Here is an 18,832-nt window from a genome sequence, read left to right as displayed (position 1 = left end):
TCAGCAAAGAAAAAGCTATTTTTCTGATTTATTAGGGGCTTGAACTCAGTGCCTGGGTACTGTCCCTGAACTGCCGAGCTTAAGGTTGGAGGCCTACTACTTGAGCCACAGCAGATCTCAGGCCTTCAAAGTATCTAGGATTCCACTAGTGCCTTGCTTCAATCACATTATTTATTTATTTTTATTTTTGGCTTATAACCTTGGGCAAAGAGTTTTTTAAACTTTTCTATACCTTGACCACAGGGACTTCATCTAAATTTCACTAGGACCTTAAACACTGCCTAAACAGTAATAAATAGAGAAATTCATAAGTGGAATTAATTCCACCTTATGGCATTGTTATGAGTGTTAAATGAAAATCTATGTAAAGCACTTAGTATAACTTAATGTAGGATCTCACAATTAAATAGTAAAGTTTTTTCTCCTTTAAGGAAAAAAATTTTTTTTTGGTCATGAGGCTTGAACTCTGGGCCTGGGCATTGTCCCTGAGCTCTTCAGCTCAAGGCTAGCACTCTACCACTCAAGCCACAGCTACTTCCAAGTTTTCTCCCCTTTACTCTCCAGTCATGAGTAAGATCAGGACAAAAGAGCCAAGGCAAAGAACAAGACAAGGTGAGGGTTGTAGCGGCCAAGCCTTGGAAGACTACTAGGAACCTAGTCAGAGGAGTCAGCCGTGTTGTCTTAACAGTAACAGGTCCTTTTAGTAGGCGAACAATGTTAGCTAATTCAGAAAATTCTATATGTATTTTAGTGCGTTATCTGTTACCACATAGAGAAAAGCTTGGCCAAAAATAAAAGACGGGTGAGAATAAGCCATACCCTAAACACTCATGATTAGATATTTTAAAATACAGAAGAGGAGGTTTTTGTTTGTTTGGGGTGTTTTTAGTCCTACTGTGGTTTTCATTTAGGCTAGAACTTGAGGAATGAAGAAGTCCTTGTTAGAAGGCACAAAAGTCCATGGAGCTCCCTCAGACCACATAGTGAATCACTGGCTAAAGGTTGTTTACTGTGCTCATCACCGAGTTCTAGGTACAGATCATTATAAGGATGCCACTTCAGCCCTGTAGGTTGGTAGCTGAGGAATGTCTCCCCACCCAGAACATGAAAACCATGAGTCACAAAGCTCAAGAGCTGCTTACACAAGAGATTTCAAGAAGTGCATATGAAGACATGACCACTCTGTTCCTGATATACACATCTAGGTCCCAGTATGTCTGTTCACCCAGACATCACTCCAGTAAGTTTTCTAAATGCATGCTATACTTTTGGGGGTGGCAATGGCCCATTCTTAGGGTAGGACCAGGGCAGCACATCTGTGGTCATGTGAAAGGCTGGCTGTACCTCCAATAGTACCATGCATGCTCCAGGTGGTCTTTTGCAAACTAGACTCACAGGGCCCCTGTCTTGACTGCCGTCTTCTACCAATGACTTTTAGAAGGTTATTCAATCCCCTGGAAATTTCCTAGTAGTAAAACTCCTCCTTTTCAGGTAATAATAACTGTGTAAGTAGTTTTGAATTGCTAAGTCTGAAAAATTTGGATCTAAAACTCTCCTCCTCTCTTTACTCTAAAAGACTTCACATATGGCGTATCAACCAAAGATGTCAGACTACTGACACAGGGGCAAACTAATTCATTTTTAAACTGAGAATATGAGAAAATAGTCATTTAAATTCAGAACCCAGAATCATTTCCCTTGGATTCATAGATCTGACTCAGAAGACGGCTCTAAGAAACGTAGGCCTATCTGTTGCATTAAGAGCATGACAGATACAAGAATACACATTTAGTGTATAAATAAATACAAGGAAAATCTAGGCAGAACTGAAAGGGCTTGTGGTTAAACCTCATCATAATGTGGTCTTCAACTTCGCATTTTCCAGGCACATTTGTTCTGTTTCAACCACTTGACCCACCTCCTCCTAAGCAATACAATATGCTGAGAGGTGGGGGGAGAGAGGGAGATTCCTGAAGGTCAGTCAAAAGAATGAGCTCTACACCAGCTTCTTGACTCACCAGACATACAAACTAGTCACTTAAACTGTCAGAATGAAGTCCTAGCAGAAAGTACTTTGCTATACTTAGTGCTTGTTTAAGGATCTCACCAACCACCCAAACTCAATCCCTTCATTGCTATAACCATTTGAAAATGTTCACATTAACATATCCCATCTCATGGGATATCTTTAAATCAATCAAATCTCCCTCACATTAGTTGTTAGAGAAAAAACTTACCTATACCTTCTAAACTTGTATATAATGCTACATAAGCACTTAGTATTTATAAAGTGCCTATGACTTTGAGCTACTACTTATCTCTTATGCAAATATTTAGTGCCCAATACTAATTATTTATTAAATTCTTGATGACTTGTAACTCAATATCTGAGTCCTAACTTTTTAAGCCCCAGTCCTGGGGCTTGAATTCAGGGCTTGAGCACTGTCCTTGGGCTTTCTCAAGGTTAGAGCTCTAGCACTTGAGCCACACACCACTTCTGGCTTTTTCTATGTATTTGGTACTAAGAGATGGAACCTGGTTCTTCAGGTGCTAGACAAGCACTCTACCACTAGGCCAAACTTCCGGCCTGAAAGTGCTGGTGATAACTACTATCTTGGACAAGTAATTTAAATAGAAAATTTCCTTACCTAGAAAATAATAACACGTAAACCTCCTTTTACTTCTAAGATGCTATATAATTATATGCTGTGAAGCCCAATTTTTTACATTCTTTGCTTTATGTGCACTAACATACGTAACTATGTCTTAAGTAATTTAAAGTGTAGATATCCAAAGGACCAAAGTTTTTACCACTACTTAGCATCTCTTGTCCATCTTGCCCAGATTCCAGGACAAAACAAGTGTTAAGCAGAAGGGAATCTTACCTAGGCAGCAAGCATCAAAAGGAATTTGAAGTCTTAATTTTTATCAAGAATAAGTATATGGGGCTGGGAGTGTGTCCGAGTGATAGAGTGCTTGCCTAGCATGCATGAAGCCCTGGGTTCAATTCCTCAGGGCCACATACACTGAAAAAGCCACAAGTGGTCCTTTGGCTCAAGTGGTAGAGTGCTAGCCTTCAACAAAAAGCTCAGGGACAGTGCCCTGATCCCTTAGTACAAGCCCCAGGAATGCCCCCCCCCAAAAAAAGTATATGATAAGAAAATTACAAAGATAATCTAAGAAGGAACTTTATGTTGTTAACATGAGAGGTAACCTTATGCCCAATAGCCAGGATCTTATTTTAGGTAGTCAGAGAAACTGGGATGAAGCAACTCTTTATGTCTAACTCTAAAATTCTATTTGCAGAGTTCCAACAAGAAACATGAGAGGTTTCTATCTCTGATCAGTAAATAGCAGCAACCAAGCATTATTCATGTTAAAAGATCTTGACCCTTAGTATTGATGGAAAATTTAAGGAAATACATAGTCTTCCAATACAGAGATAAAAACAATATTCTGAAACACATAAAAATGGTTACTTTTTTTTTAATGAGAATTTGCTACCTAAAATATATTTTTGCAAGTGGTATTATACTTTCTCATGGCCATGCTTCAGTTCTTATTTTCATGCAAACATCAAGACTTACTAATACTAAAGCCTCAGAGAAAAATCTGTTTCTTGGATGTCAGCTATTGAATCAAAAGGCCTGAGTAGACCAACTCATTTAAAATAACCTTGACTTTTCAAAGAACTATTTTAGAACACAAAACTGATACTTTCAAAGCTATATTCTATATGTGTAAATGTGTATATATGTATATATATATATATATACACACACACATATATACATATATAACCCAAGTAGCTACCTGTAGTATGGTAGGCCTGGGATATTCCTTTGAAATGGTTAAGATACAAGGTTTACAAAGAATCCTAAACTGGGATTCTTTTGAAGAATGAGGGGGAACACAATCTCTTTAAATGTTTATATATTTATACCAATCTCTTTTTGTCTGTTCCTGGTTCCACAATTCTGTTGTTCTATAATATCTGCTAACTCTTGCTATTTATTCTGTTTCTTTGTTCTTTCCCCTGTTTTTGTTTTTGTTTTTTTTTTGTTGTTGTTGTTTTTTTGCCAGTCCTGGGCTTGAGCTCAGGGCCTGAGCACTGTCCTTGGACTTTTTCAAGGCTAGAGCTCTACCACTTGAGCCTCAGCACCACTTCCAGCTTTTTTCTATGTATGTGGTACCGAGGAATTGAACCCGGGTCTTCGTGCATGCTAGGCAAGCACTCTACCACTAGGCCCAACTCCCGGCCCTTTCCCCTGTTTTCAATATTCTCCTTCCCACACACTAAGAACGCTTCTGAAAACCACAATAGTAGGAGGCTAGGAGCAAGGGTCCTTTCCTTTCACAAGCCCCTGAAAAAAAAGCAAAGGGCCACAGACAATTTTCTCTCTTATAACTTTCCCTGTTGTATCTCTATTACCAAGAATAGAAGAGGACATGGAGAAGGCAGGAAAGGGGAAGACAAAGTTATTTACTTATAGTGAATATAAATTCATTAAAACCAACTTAACCAATTATATGTAGATATTCACAGCATAAATTTTCCTGTCAGTCTTATTTTCCAGTGCCTTCTCTGGTCTACCATTCTTACACATTCCCCTACAAACTTCTCAAATACACCAAATGTGTGTTCAGAAATTTAAAAAAAAAAAAGCAGTCCATCAAAACTTTGAAGTAGAAAAGTTGCCTAGCAAAGGCTTGATTCTATTCTCAATACACTCCTGTTCAAAAAAAAAAATGTTAGCCATTACTACAAAAGAAAATTGATTAAAGTTCAGAAGTGCAGTTTAGAAGTATAAACAGATAATAGAAAACACCCATGACACCAATCTTTCCCAAGAGGAAATCAAGATTTTATATCTATAGAATTAATATAATTTGAAGTTTTTGGTTGTTTTCTTTCTTTCTTCCTTTTTTTGTTTCTTTTTTTGGGGGGTAGGGGGTGGTCATGAGTCTTGAATTCAGGGCCTGAGCACTGTCTCTGAGCTCTTTTGCTTAAAACTAGTGTTCTACCACTTTGAACTACAGCACCACTTCTGAACTTTCCTAGTATTTTATTGGAGATGAGAGTCTCATGGACTTTCCTGCCCAGGCTGGCTTCAAACTGTGATCCCCAGATGTCAGCCTGAATAGCTAAGATTATAGACTTACTGAAGCTTTTTGAATAACCTTGACTTCATCAATAAAAAAAGAAATGTGGTACATACCTGTAATGCCAACACTTACAGGCTGAAGTAGGAAGACTGTGAGATTTTGATCAGCCTGTGCAAATCAGACTTTGTCTTAAAAAAAAAAAGTTTAAAGGGACATATACAGCTGGATACCTGGTGGTTAACACCTGCAATTCTAACTACTCCGGAGGCTGACACCTGAGGATCACAGTTTGAAGCTAGCCCAGGCAGGAAAATCCATGAGACTGATCTGCAATAAAATACTCAGAAAAGATTGGAAGTGGTGCTGTGGCTCAAGTGGTAAAGAATTGAGCAGAAGTAGCTCAAGGATAGTGCTCAGGCCCTGAGTTCATGCTCAGGACTGGAAAAAAAAATGGTACATATACATATGCATAAATGTATGTACAATATTTATTCCTCAGAGTTTCTGGTCCTCAGCAGTACTTAGTAAATGAACAGATAGATTGCTTACTAAAAAAAACTCTGTGAAGGTATCAAAACCCTAATGACAAAAGCAGAATTTGATAGCTAGTGAAATGGCCACAGGAGCATACTGCTTTAAAAGCCACTAGGATCAATTCACACAAGTTTCCCCATCAGGATGATATCACATATCAATTCTCATTTCATCTTCAGTCAAGAAGCTAGTCTTAATGCTCTGATCCTTTATAGCCATTTTAATGGAATTTTCAGTGCTGAATGTTTCTTTATAAGCTTTTACTTTATGAGAGGGGACACGCCAATATCAAAATTAAACCAAGAAGCCAGGTATGGTGGCTCATGTCTGTAATCCTAGCTACTCAGGAGGCTGAGATCTGAATCTGCAATCCTAGCTACTCAGAAGGCTGAGATCTGAGGATCAAGGTTCAAAGCCAGCCTGGGCACGAAAGGACCTGAGACTCTTATCTCCAGTTAACCTCTAGAAAACAGGAAGTAGGGCTTGGTTCAAAGGTAGGATGACAGCCTTGAGCTGAAGAGCTCTCGGAGTTCAAGCCCCATGACCCACAAAAAAAAAAAAAAAAATTAAACCAAGAGCTCACCAGTACAATTACAAGCATATTTGTATTCATAAACCTGGGCATGTAGTCACTCAATGTGACTAAATGTATATGAAACTTACTATAGCAAGGCCCACAGGGATATAAAGATAAAAGAGACTAATCTGTTTTTAAGGAGCTTACATTGTGGTCGAAGAGGCATACCAATGGCACAAATATGCCAAAAAAAAAAAATCCAAAAACCACTCAAGTACCAACAAAATGACACAACTAAGCAATAAAAAAAAATCATATTCTTTTGGAGGAAAAACAAATCAGGACAGCTTTTGTGAAGAGCAAAACACAGATTTTACAGATAGGGGAAAAAATTTAACAGGACAAGTAGAGACAGCAACGAAGAAAATAGGCTTTTAGATTGAATGAATTAGCTCTACATATCAACACATCTGAAAGACATGGAGAGAAAAAGTTACAAATTAAATGGTATCATTCTATTGTTTATGAACAGGCAGAAAAATGACAAAACAGAATGATGCATACCAATTCAGGCTAATAGTCTCTTCTGAGAAAGAGGAAAGAGAAGCTATGCAGGGTGAGACCTCAGCTATATCTGCAACATTCTATGTTTTAAAGAGTACGTTCCTTGAATTTGAGCTAAAATTTTTATGATTTTTTTCCTAAAATTATCTAAATATTTTAAATATATCATGCAAAAACTTTAAATTAAGAAAGGACTTAGTAGCTGGAAGAACGGAGGAGTCATTAACATAAAAATAAGGCCGGGAGTTTGGCCTAGTGGTAGAGTGTTTGCCTAGCATGCACGAAGTCCCGGGTTCAATTCCTTGGTACCACATACGTAGAAAAAAGCCGGAACTGGTGCTGAGTCTCAAGTGGTAGAGCCCTAGCCTTGAGAAAGCCCAAGGACAGTGCTCAGGCCCTGAGCTCAAGCCCAGGACTGGCAAAAAAAAATAAAAAAAAAATAAGATGGTTCCCTTCAAGTTTAGGGGAACACGAGTTAGTTTAGTTTTAGACTAAACAAGAACCTTCATATACTCACACAATGGTACGTACAAAAAACTCTTAGAACAGGGTGGACTAGGGCTGAATATTGGACAGGAAGGAAGAATTTATTGCCATCTCAAATCAGATAGCTGAGGAGAGTGAGAATCACTGTCCCACATAACTTAAATGCCCGTGTAACCAAGTCATCTCCCCCCAAACAAAGCCAAGGAAACTTCCAGCTACACAGGAATTCAGACAAGGACTCACTGTAAGCAGCTATTCTGTGCCTCCTCTTTCCCCTCTCCTCCCCCAAAGACTCACAAACAATAACAAAATGTACCCTTGCCCACTTGAGAAAGAATTAAGAATTGGCAGCTCTGCTAAAGTGGAGACCTTCCAAACCAAAGCCCTTTTCTGGGGAAGATGTTGACAAAATTCAGAAAAAAAGAATAAGGAAACAACTCAGCCAAGCTTTTTGAGGCAGGCCAATGGAAGGTATCCATCTTTCAAATTTCAACTGCAAATGTCATTACTTCCGGGAAGCTCTTTCAAATCTCTGCATGCCCGAAGTGGAACTAATCTTTGGGCCCCTACTATTTCTCTAAATATTTCTACTATAGGTCTCATGCCATTGCACTCCATCTGCAGATCCACACATTTCCTCTCATTGGACCATTACAGAAACAGTAGACTTTGATCTATTTCCTTATCATTAGTGTGTAAGAAAGAGTTTACACGATAGGAGAGCAACATTCAACAGATATTGTATGAAGTAGAGAAACAGGGGGAAAAGAAAAGAACCAATTAAGGTGCCTTTGGATAAAAGATGATGATTTGGGTTTATCAGTCCTACTATCTTTGCCCTTCTCACTCTTTAAATTCTATCCTTATAGAGCTGAATAACTGTCGTGACTACAGCTTCTATATCTATGTCAATAAGCTGCAAAACTGCATTGGGTTTGTTTCTTTGTTTCTTGGCAGTACTGAGGTTTGAACTCAGAGTTTTGTACTTGTTAAATGGCATTATGACCATGTCATGCCTCCAATCCTTTTTTACACTGGTTATTTTTGAGACAGGGTCTCAATTCTGCCTGGATACATACCTATACACCATTTTAGGCTTTTCGTCATAGCTAAGATGATGAGCATGAACAACCAATTCAATTTCTCTCTGCTGAGATGGGAATCTCACAGACTTTTCTTCCCCAGGCTAGGTCTAGGACCACTATCTTCCCAACTTCAGCAACACCACTCAGCCCAACTATTGTTTGAGAAGGGGTCTCTTGGGCTTTTCTCCCAGTATTGACCTGGAACCATGATCCTCCCATTCTCAATCTACCAAATAGCTAGAATTACAGGAGTGAGGCAACCGTACCCAGTTTAAGCTTATGACCCATTTGAACATTTTACTGTCACTTTAAATCCAATACATCCTAAATAGAACCCATATTCTCCTTAAAAATACAGAAACCTTCCTAACTTCTTTAGCTTAATCAATGTGCTAAACAATCCACTTAATATATTATAGTCACACCTCACTTAGCACCTCTGTCTTATATCCAGTATTCACTAATTTTTTTCGTTACAATTGCATTTCTTTTTATTCCTTATCTTATCTTCCACAACTCAACTCAGACCTCATCACATATTTCTGGTGTTAATCTCCCTTCCTTCTAAGCTGTCATTATAATGCTTGTCCTAATGTAAAAAATCCTCTGGATTCCCTTTCTCCTATCTTTTAAAATATAAACTTATAAGCCTGACTTTTCAAGTCTCCTCCATAAACATAGCTCCAAACCAAGGAAACCACTTGACATCGCTTTTCACTGCTACTCAGGCAAGTAAAATCACTAACCTCTCAGATACAGTCCTATTGCCAAGATTTTGCTTGACACCTTTCAGCTCCAAATGAACCTTTCATTATTTTATTCATCTCTAGCACCTATTAGTATTTCTGTTGCTTGTTTGCAACAGGCTCTCCCTATGTAGCTCAGGCTTGCCTGAAACTTACAAACCTCCTGTCTCATCCTGTTGGATGTGTGCTCACATCCAACTTTTTTTTTTTTTTTTTGCCAGTCCTGGGTTTGCACTCAGGGCCTGAGCACTGTCCTTGGGCTTTCTCAAGTCTAGAGCTCTACCACTTGAGCCTCAGCACCACTTCTGGCTTTTTTTTCTATTTATGTGGTACCAAGGAATCGAACCTGGGCCTTTGTGCATGCTGAGGCAAGCACTCTACCACTAGGCCAAACTCCCAGCTCCCCCCCCCCTTTTTTTTTTAAGATTTTAAATGTCTACATCTGTGACATCCATCATTTGTAACTACCTGAGTATTCTCCCAAAATATCTATCACATTGAGGCCGGGAGTTTGGCCTAGTGGTAGAGTGCTTGCCTAGCATGCACGAAGACCTGGGTTTGATCCTTCCATACCACATACATAGAAAAAAGGCTGGAAGTGGTGTTGAGGCTCAAGGCTCAAGAGCTCAAGCCTTAAGAAAGCCCAAGGACAGTGCTCAGAGCCTGAGCTCAAGCCCAGGGCTGACCAAAAAAGAAAGAAGGAAAAGAAAAGAAAATATCTATCACATGAAGTCTGTATTATGTAACTAATAACATATTTTCACATTCTAAACTTTTTATTGGCATACTAACAGAAATACAATAGGTATCCATTCTTTCCAACTCCCTTACTTGCTACTGACCTGTCAACTCATCAAGGGCACCAAGTTAGCACAGAACTGAACCCATAGCAGGTCACAAAAAATAACAGTTTAGTAATTCCTCCTAGGTAAAATAATTTCTTAGAGTCAATGAAGGGATAAAACTTTTACTTTAGTTAAAATAATCCTAATCTAGCTGTATAAAATAAGATTCCTGTCTATTCACCACTGATCTCCAGCTCAGAAATAATATGGGGTCTGACTCAAGAGGCAACAACCTGTGCTCATGACATCACAAACACAGTTTTGTAGTGACTACAAGGGGGTGTATGGGGGCAACTGACAGATGAAGGAAAGCAATGAAATTATAGCTTTGTGATTGTTTTTACTTCTTACATGAGAGCATTGCCCATTCATATTTTTACATTGGCCATATTTTCAAAGAAGTTTCCTTCAAGAGGAAAACATCTGATAGTTTAGTAACGGTGATACACAGAAGAACCTCTACAGAACCCAAGATTTGAGCAAGTCAGCTGAAGCTTCAGCTCTGCAGCATAAGGCAGTAAGACCCCTTCAGAGTGAAGATTCCTTTCTGGCTTGAACACAGACATCATCTGCCAGTGGTTTTTAGGCAGAGGGCAGGCAGACTTTGAAATTAGTCTAAATTAATATGCTCAATTTAGTCTAGTCATAATATTCACAAATGGATTCTTTTGTGGATTTCTGAAACCAAATCTTGAAAATGGATTGCTCTTCGACATGAGTGAATTCTCCTCACCAGCAGGTAATACTGAACTAGAAGTATCAATTAATTTAAGGATCAATGTAAGCCCCTAAATACTAAAATAAACCTAGTTTTTAAAAAATGTATTTTTAAAGAAAAAAAAATGTCTTGAGTTCTAAATGCCTATGTCAGTGCTCCATATATATTGTCAAGGGTAACAGAGTTAAATGCCCTTGAAACATAATGCCATCCTTAGCTTACCTATCACAAGCACTTGAGGAGAACACAGCCATAATCTTGCTATTTCCCCACAGGTTCGTACAGTATGAGACAGGTATAAACAGAGCTCAGTTTTATAAATACTTAGACTTCTAGGAAGAACTTTATGTCTCCTGTCTGCTTCCCTTCAGGCCAGGATGGTACAGAGGAGAAGGAGTAGTCACAATGTACTGGTGCCTGCCTGACTCCTTTCCCGGAGTTCCTGAGCCAAAGACCTCAATACTTATTAAATCCATCCTTTGTTCATAGACCTACAATGACTCTATTGACCCTCCTATCAACATCCACCAGTCTGGCCTCTGAGTCCCTTCCACCCTCTTGCTTCCCCATGATTTGACCAACCCACATTCTCTCTAGTCACTCAAGTATTCCACACACACACACACATAATTTAGTCATTCACAGCATCATTGCACACGGTACATTTTATTCAAGGACTTTTCTTTTTATTCCTAACAGAAAAACAATTTCATTTTCTTGAATATTCATCCTTTTATAGCTGATTGAGAAGTAACTTGTCCAAGGTCATAAATTAGAAGAACCAAGGTTCATATAATTCCATAGCCCATATTACTTCATAATTAATCCATAGCTTTCCATGTGTATTTCAAAATTCACTGACTCAGAAAACTTACTGTATCTCAATGATTGTGAAGTCAAGATCTCTTAGCCCTTACACGTTCCACTTGCAACACATAAAGTTTAGTTTTATTTGGACTTTGTTCCCTAAAAAGTTAAAGCTTCCAATAGTCTGGCTTCCTATTTATATGTGACTTTATATCCTGTTCCAAGGAAAAGGGCATCTGTTTTACACCTTTTATATCTCCCAGCTTGTCACTACAACTTAAGAGATTTCTGTGTCCATAGGAATGCTCAGTCATTATACAGCAAAAGAAGTTATTTTACCAAAAAAAAAAAAAGATGAAATTGTCCTGCCTCTATCTTTCGTTACACAGCATCTTATCGGAATTTATCAGGAGTGATTCAGAAGGTTCCATTCTAATATTTCACAGATCTTAAGTTCCATAGGAAAGACTGCTAAGGTCACATTTCAAAGCACCATTTGAGGATTTTCTCTTTGGTGAGATAAGTGTTTGAGGTAAGAAGAAGGGTAAGTCCCACAACAGAAATGTGCAAGCACACACACACACACATAAACAGATATTCATGCACATATATACACATAAAATACTATGATGGTTCTGCTAGCATGTTTAGCACACTTATGATATCCAGGAGTTCCAAAACTTTTAACAAGTGGTGCTCAGTATCATTTATGTGAGATCTTATATTTAATGTTGAATTTTCCTATCATAATTCTGCTTACATGTAATGAATCAAAATTCCAAACAAAGCCTTCTGAGAACTGTAAGGCAATGAGCTACAGGAATGCTGTATACTTATTCCTAGGTTTCTTCAAACGCTTCAGTCCCCACCCTGTGGAATAATACATGCAGTTTCATGAAAAGAACTTGCTAGATATAAATAGAATTTGCCCATATATCATAAGTGCTATTGGCACTAAACTACTTATGCTGATTAAGACAACTATAGTCAAGACTCTGAGTGGGTGTGATTTTTTAAAATCAGATTTTAGTCTCCAAACTAAAACTTTCCTGACTAAGGGACTTTAGGGGAGGGAGGGCGAAGGAAAAAAAGAAAGAAATTAAGCAATTAATGTACTACTTCAGGAATACTTAATTGTTATCACTAGCAAAGTACAACCAACAATTAATATTCATTACTGATCATCCTGTCTTACATATGACATCAGACATCTTTTATGTTTCCTGCAAGTCTTTAGCATTGAATGAAAGGGATAAGTCAAACCAGACAACAACAACCAAAAGTATTTGTTTTAGTTTGTAAACTATTTCCCAAATTTTCTTCCTGCTTGAATGGATAATGCCCCAAACAGATATCTGTTCAATTTTAAATTATTCATGTTAATGGATAATTATTGGCAGAAAGGTGCTGATAATCCAAAATGAGAAGAGAAATCGAAAAAAATCTATTTTGGTTTTGGAATATATGTTTTCAGCATATTTATCTTCTCAATTATTCCCAGCATGAGCTAATATTTGTGTTCATTCGCAATCTCTAAGTACATAGTAACTGGCCACTTAGTAGGGGGTGGGGAGTGCACTGAAGTATGCCAATTCACTAGTGGAAACTAGAACAGACTGCTATTCAGGCTGTACAGGAGCAACATAAATTTCATTTATTTTATAGTTCTGTTTAGCCTCCAAAATATCAATAAACTAGCATAACAGACTGATTTACTATACTTTAAAAGACCTGCTTGAGAAACAATGCAGACAATGAACATAATTCTTCATTGTTTGCAAATTATGTACAACAAACATGTACAAGTCCGAGTCTCCAGGGTCACTCAGCCTAAATCCCTGCAGACTTCTCCACCCCATCAGGAATGTAATCTCATTTACTCGGAAGGAAATTTTGTATATATTTTTAGAAGTTATATAATACAGAAAACGTTCTTAAAAACATTTAGAAACTATTTAAAAGAGTATGGTCTATTCTTAACACCACCACCTCTTATCTCTCTCCACTTTGCTTTCCTACTTTTGACTCAGGTTCAGAAAAACAAAGAGATCCACCCTCCTCAAAGAGCTCCTAAATATACAAAAGCCAAGACTGAAAAGTTACCAGCCTCCAGTTTTCTAAATAAAGCATTTTATGTAGTACTTATTCTTTTTAAAAGAAAAATTAAAGTCAAAGTCTGGCTAATTCATGAAAAGAAAACTGACTAAAAGACTAGGGAGAACATCTTACATAAAATTTCACCAGTCAGCTTCTTTCCAATTTTTACATCCGTATTGCTCCTGAGAAACCATCCAGGTTAGACAACCATACTACCAAAGGAGGGATGGGGGTGGGAAGAGACTCCGAGTTGGTCCTTGTGAGCCGACCAGCTAAAAATACGCCGGCCCAGTAAACAAATCCCACTCCATCCCGACCGGAGCTACACCGTTAACCTAGTAATTATGAGAAGAGTGAGATCACGCAGCCCCCGGCTTACTCATCATCAGCTTCTAAAGTTTCCATCGGCTCATGGCAACTTTTCTCTTTTCTAAAGTTCATAAGCTCACCCTACGAGCGCGCCTGCCTTCTCTCTCTCTCTCTCTCTCTCTCTCTCTCTCTCTCTCTCTCTCTCTCTCTCTCTCTCTCACACACACACACACACACACACACACACACACACACACACACACCCCACCTTTTCGCTCCCTTCCTCCATTTCTTTGGATGGACGCACCTCAGTTTGGCTATCGATAAGGAACAAGTTTGTCTTCTTTTCATTTTTACCTTTTGCAGAGACTTTAAAATGAACTCGATCCTACTGTGGGGACTGGAGCCTGCATCTTAACCGTTCTACAACTCTTCCGTCCCTCCCGGAAAGTCCAAACTGCCCAGTGCAGCTCAAGGAGGCCGGGAAAGCCCGGGGCTTAGGAGCGCGGGGTGCAGGTGGAAGGCAGGAGTGAAGGGGGTGAGGATAGGTGAGGACGAAGCGAGGGGCAGTCAGACGACAAGGGGGTGCTGAGGGAGGTGGCTTCAGGTGAAATATCAGAAGGGAGAAAGGGGGTCAGTGGAGATCAGAGTCCGGGACTGCAGAGTGGGAGGGGCGGGAGCAGACCGGGGAGGGTATCAGGGCTGGGGGCTCCGTTACCCTCGCGACTCTCAGGGCCAGGCCCTAGGCCGGGGCGGAGCGCGGGGCCCGGCCGCCTCTCCTCATTCCTCGGCAGTGACCCAGGGGTCCGGCCGGCCCCTCCCCCGACGACGATGGAGGTGGAGGTGGCGGCGGACACGGAGACCGCGGCAGTCGCTCCACACAGGATCTGAGCCGGAGCTACACGGGACTGATCGGGACTGGCCTCCCCGGTGAATCTTTTTTTTTTTTCTTTCTTTCTCTCTTTTTTTTTCTTTTTTTTTTTCCTGCTCCACGGAACCCGGTCACCCACTCCGACTCCGGCGGCTGGTTCAGAATCGGTGGCTTTCAGCCGTCCGGCCGGAAACAAGCGCCAGTTTCCGGCCGGAGCGGGTTGGTGGTGACACCCAAGCCGCCCCCGGGCCTCCTCCCTCCCTTCTCCCTCCCTCCGCCCCTCCCTCCTGTCCTGTCCCGCCCCGCCCCGCCCCGCCCCGCCCCGCCCCATAGCAGTCCCGCCTTCAGCGCCTCTCCCCGGCGGCGGGGCGGTTGCGGCGCCTGCCCCGTGCGTGACCCAGTGCTTTCCGGGCCTGCATCCTAAAGCCCCGGCCCCGCCCGCGTGCCTCAACCTGAGCCGGGAGGGTCGGGATGAACTCCCGGACTTGGAGGTCGAATCAGTCTCCTCGGGTCCCACGGGAAGAAACAGAAAGGGGTGGAGTAGTTCTGGAAAGGTGAGAGGAATGAAAATAACTTTAGAAGGAGAGACGGAAATTCTAGTTAATGTCCAATCTTTCCCGACTGACCCAGGGAAAACTGACAACGCTTCTTCTAAACCAGTCTCCACCCTGTCCTCTCACTTTTCAGTGTACATACCCTTCTCTATAAACACTTAATGCCTGCCATAACTAGGCTTCCCTATTGACATATCAGCCTTAGACTGTTAGCACTATCAATAAACATTATGTGCCACTTTTGTTTGAAATGCCTTTTTAGAAGAATACAACATAAGTCAAATAAGAGTCCCTACTAGGCGCAGGGCACTGTACTGCTTAATTTTGGAGATACCAACATCAACAAGATATATCTCAAAAATCATCTTACAGTTTAGTAAAATTTATAAGGCTATATATAAGGCTATATATAAGATAATTCACACCATGTGAGTTACAGTAAGCTACAGCTATAAAGCACACAAGCCACCTCTGACATTTAGTAAACTTACCAAATTTATTAAGTGAATAAATATGAGTAATAAGAACTTTATCAAATAGCCATTATAATTGTCCATGACAAATACAAAATAGAGCTAGCCTCTCCTATACTACAACCAAAGAAATACTATTCTAATTCAAATTCCTAACATTGTACCATCTAGTCTGTAAATTCAAAATAATGTTCATTGTTTAGGCTTATACAAAAAAAATTACAATCATCTTTTCTTTCTGCTATTTCCTGAAGCTCTCAGATTGTGAAGGGGAGAGATGGAGTACAACTATTTAAACTTATCCTGCTCAGACTAGGAAACTGATACTTGAAACAGGAAACTTCTAGGCAGCTATATCTCTTGGGAATACCCTTGGTTTAAAGTAGAACATTTAGAGGTGGGACTAAAGCTATACATACATACTTCATCTAAGCAGGCTAGAGTCTCTTGTATGGGGAGTGTCCATACCAGTGTCCTACAATACAGGATAACAGAATCATTTAAGTTTCAAGAATTTTGGCAAAAAATATTGACCCTAGTAAAGAATAAAATTTGTGATACTGCTGCACCTTAAAAAAAAATTCTGACCCTGGTTCACTGGGAAACTTAAAGAGTAGGATGAGATTTAGGCATCTGTGCTAATTCAAACAATTTCATAGGGTATACCTACCCCTTGGTAACTGAATCGGAGGTAGAAGAAAGATCCAGAGATAAAGAGCCTCAAAAATCTGGAGCCAGGGGCTGGAAGTTTGGCCTAGTGGTTAAAGTGCTTGCCTAGCATGCACGAAGAACCCGGTTCTATTCCTTGGTACCATATATATAGAAAAAGCCAAAAGTGGTGCTGAGGCTCAAGTGGTAGAGTTCTAGCCTTGAGAAAGTCCAAGGACAGTGTTCAGGCCCTGAGCTCAAGCCCAGGACTGGCAAAAAAATAATCTGGAGGCAGTTTAGCAATTGATCCAGCAATACCACTCTTGGGCACCTACCCAGAATATTACAAATCAGGATACAGTAATACAGGATACACTTGCACATCCATGTTCATTGCTCTACTATTCATGATAGATTAGTTATGAAGACAGCTCATATGCCCTACAACAAATGAGTAGATCAAGAAAATGCAGTACATTGGCTGGGAGTTTGGCCTAGTAACAGAGTGCTTGCCTAGCATGCATGAAGACCTGGGTTCAATTCCTCACTATCACAAACATAGAAAAAGCCGGAAGTGGTGCTGTGGTTCAAGTGGTAGGGCTCTAGCCTTGAGAAAGCCCAAGAACAGTGCTCAGGCCTTGAGTTCAAGCCCCAGGACTGGCAAAGAAAAAATGTGGTACATGTAGCTAATGGAATTTTATGCATCTATTTGAAAGAATATAGTGTCATTTCCAAGGAAATGGATGGACCTAGAAAAAATTATATTAAGTGGAGCAAGTCAGGCTCAGAGAGACAAATGGTGCATATTTACAAGCATACGTGGTAACATATACAGGGTTTTATGCATATACACACAAACTCACCAAACGATGGTATACTTAGAGGAGGAATATGAACAACTAACGATATCAAAATGTATTACAGAAAGTAGAAACATGTCTGGTTTTAGGGTGGGGGAGGAACAACAGGAGGCACACAAATGAAGGGAGGAAGAGTAAATGCAGTCATTATATTAAGAGTACATTACACAGTATGTAACTTGAGAGTAGGGATGTGGGGGGGAGATAGGGAGAACAATAGACATTGGACAAGACACATTATACTCATAACCTTATTGTCCTCTTATAGTAACCTCTTTGTACAACTACTTAATAATACATTTTAAAAAACAAAACAAACAGAAAACCTGGAAGCTCTCTTCAACAAGCTTGCTATACTCATCCTTTAACTGTGTTTCTAGTCTTAACATACTACCAGAGATTCGCTGGATCAGGTATGCAGTTAAAAAGCACCCTCCATCCTCAGTACCAGGCATACTTCTCTTGACAGTGACCACAGAAAGTTTACAGATTCAAGGTCTGGGCCAAGTTGCTGGTCAAAGTCATTTAAGTGACCACACATTGTAGGCCTGCCTGGAAATTAAGGGACCAGGAAGTGATAGGGTTGCAATTGCTTTGTGCCTGTTTCTTACTCTGACCATCTATCACTCATTGTTATTTGTGTAATTGCTCAATGAGCTGCTTGTCTTTGGTCAGCTCAGGCTGTGTGGGTAGCAGTGTGGTCAGCTGGGCTAGGGGCCAGGCCACCTGGGTTCTAGTTCCAGAGCCAGATCCATTAAGTTACTCCTTTCCCATCCCCATATGTTGATTTCACTGCTGCTTGTGCTGTGCAGCCAGCACAGGATAGACGCTCTACATCTGCTTTATATATCTATCTAATGTAGAAGGTCATAGAGTCTGAACACAGTTGATTATTTCTTGCTGCCAGGCAGAACAGTAAGGAAAGAAAAGAAAAGCAGCAGAAATATCTTTACTAGTGTACATAGAACATACACCCTTTGCTGCTATTTGATTCAGAGTTATTTTCCACCATCATGACCTGTTTTTATTTACCCTCTTTAGCAATCCTAGGGCTGCTTCTATGAACTCCCAGAGCTTTTATTTCACTTAAACAAGAGTAGAAGAACCAGAGCTTTGTATTTCCAGAGATACTTAAAGGAGGGTCTTAATACAGGGGCTAATGGATAGAGTAGGGGAAAATGTTCAGAGAAAGCTATTTTGCAGTTAACATGGAAGGAGGGAAATTATTTGCATTTGTATGCTTTTGTGGTGGAAAAGAAAACCAAACCAAAATAACTTCCTTTCCACTACAACCACTATAATTTAGAACGGTTCTGGGGGAAGGGGCATGTTTCTAAAACTATGTACTATACATGCCTAGGAACCTCAGATCAGAATTCTTAAGACTAAAGATCATGAATATATATAATACATACATATTATATATACACATATTATCTCAAGGATTCTTTTAAAGTTAAACATATTCCTAGAAATGAAAATATATGCTAAGGGCTAGTGGAATGGCTCAAGTGATAAGTCCTTGTCTAGTATACTCAGAAACCTGGGTTCAATCCTAGTCATGCATAAAAAAGGAAGGAAGGAAGGCAGGCAGGCAAGGAGGGAGGAAATA

The 18,832-nt window shown here is 40.0% G+C and overlaps 1 protein-coding gene across 4 annotated transcripts in view; it reads right to left on the bottom strand.

The window, feature by feature from the left end:
- The window catches only part of Otud7b (OTU deubiquitinase 7B), a 60,583-nt gene extending 45,637 nt beyond the window's left edge, over positions 1 to 14,946 (bottom strand). For 2 of the 4 annotated variants that reach the window (XM_090341113.1, XM_090341112.1), the window contains exon 1: positions 14,172 to 14,946. The gene's annotated coding sequence lies outside the window, so the exon portion shown is untranslated. Of the gene's footprint in view, positions 1 to 14,082; positions 14,099 to 14,171 lie in introns of those variants that run through there. The other 2 variants (XM_090341111.1, XM_090341114.1) reach the window with 2 other exon arrangements.
- Between the last annotated feature and the right edge of the window lie 3,886 nt (positions 14,947 to 18,832).

Source organism: Megascapheus bottae, chromosome 10 (genome assembly GCF_031878675.1).
Source record: "Megascapheus bottae isolate mThoBot1 chromosome 10, mThoBot2.hap1, whole genome shotgun sequence".
In the NCBI taxonomy this organism is placed as follows: Eukaryota; Metazoa; Chordata; class Mammalia; order Rodentia; family Geomyidae; genus Megascapheus; species Megascapheus bottae.
The sequence above is the reverse complement of the archived record's forward strand: the minus strand, read 5'-3'. Positions and strand labels throughout refer to the sequence as shown.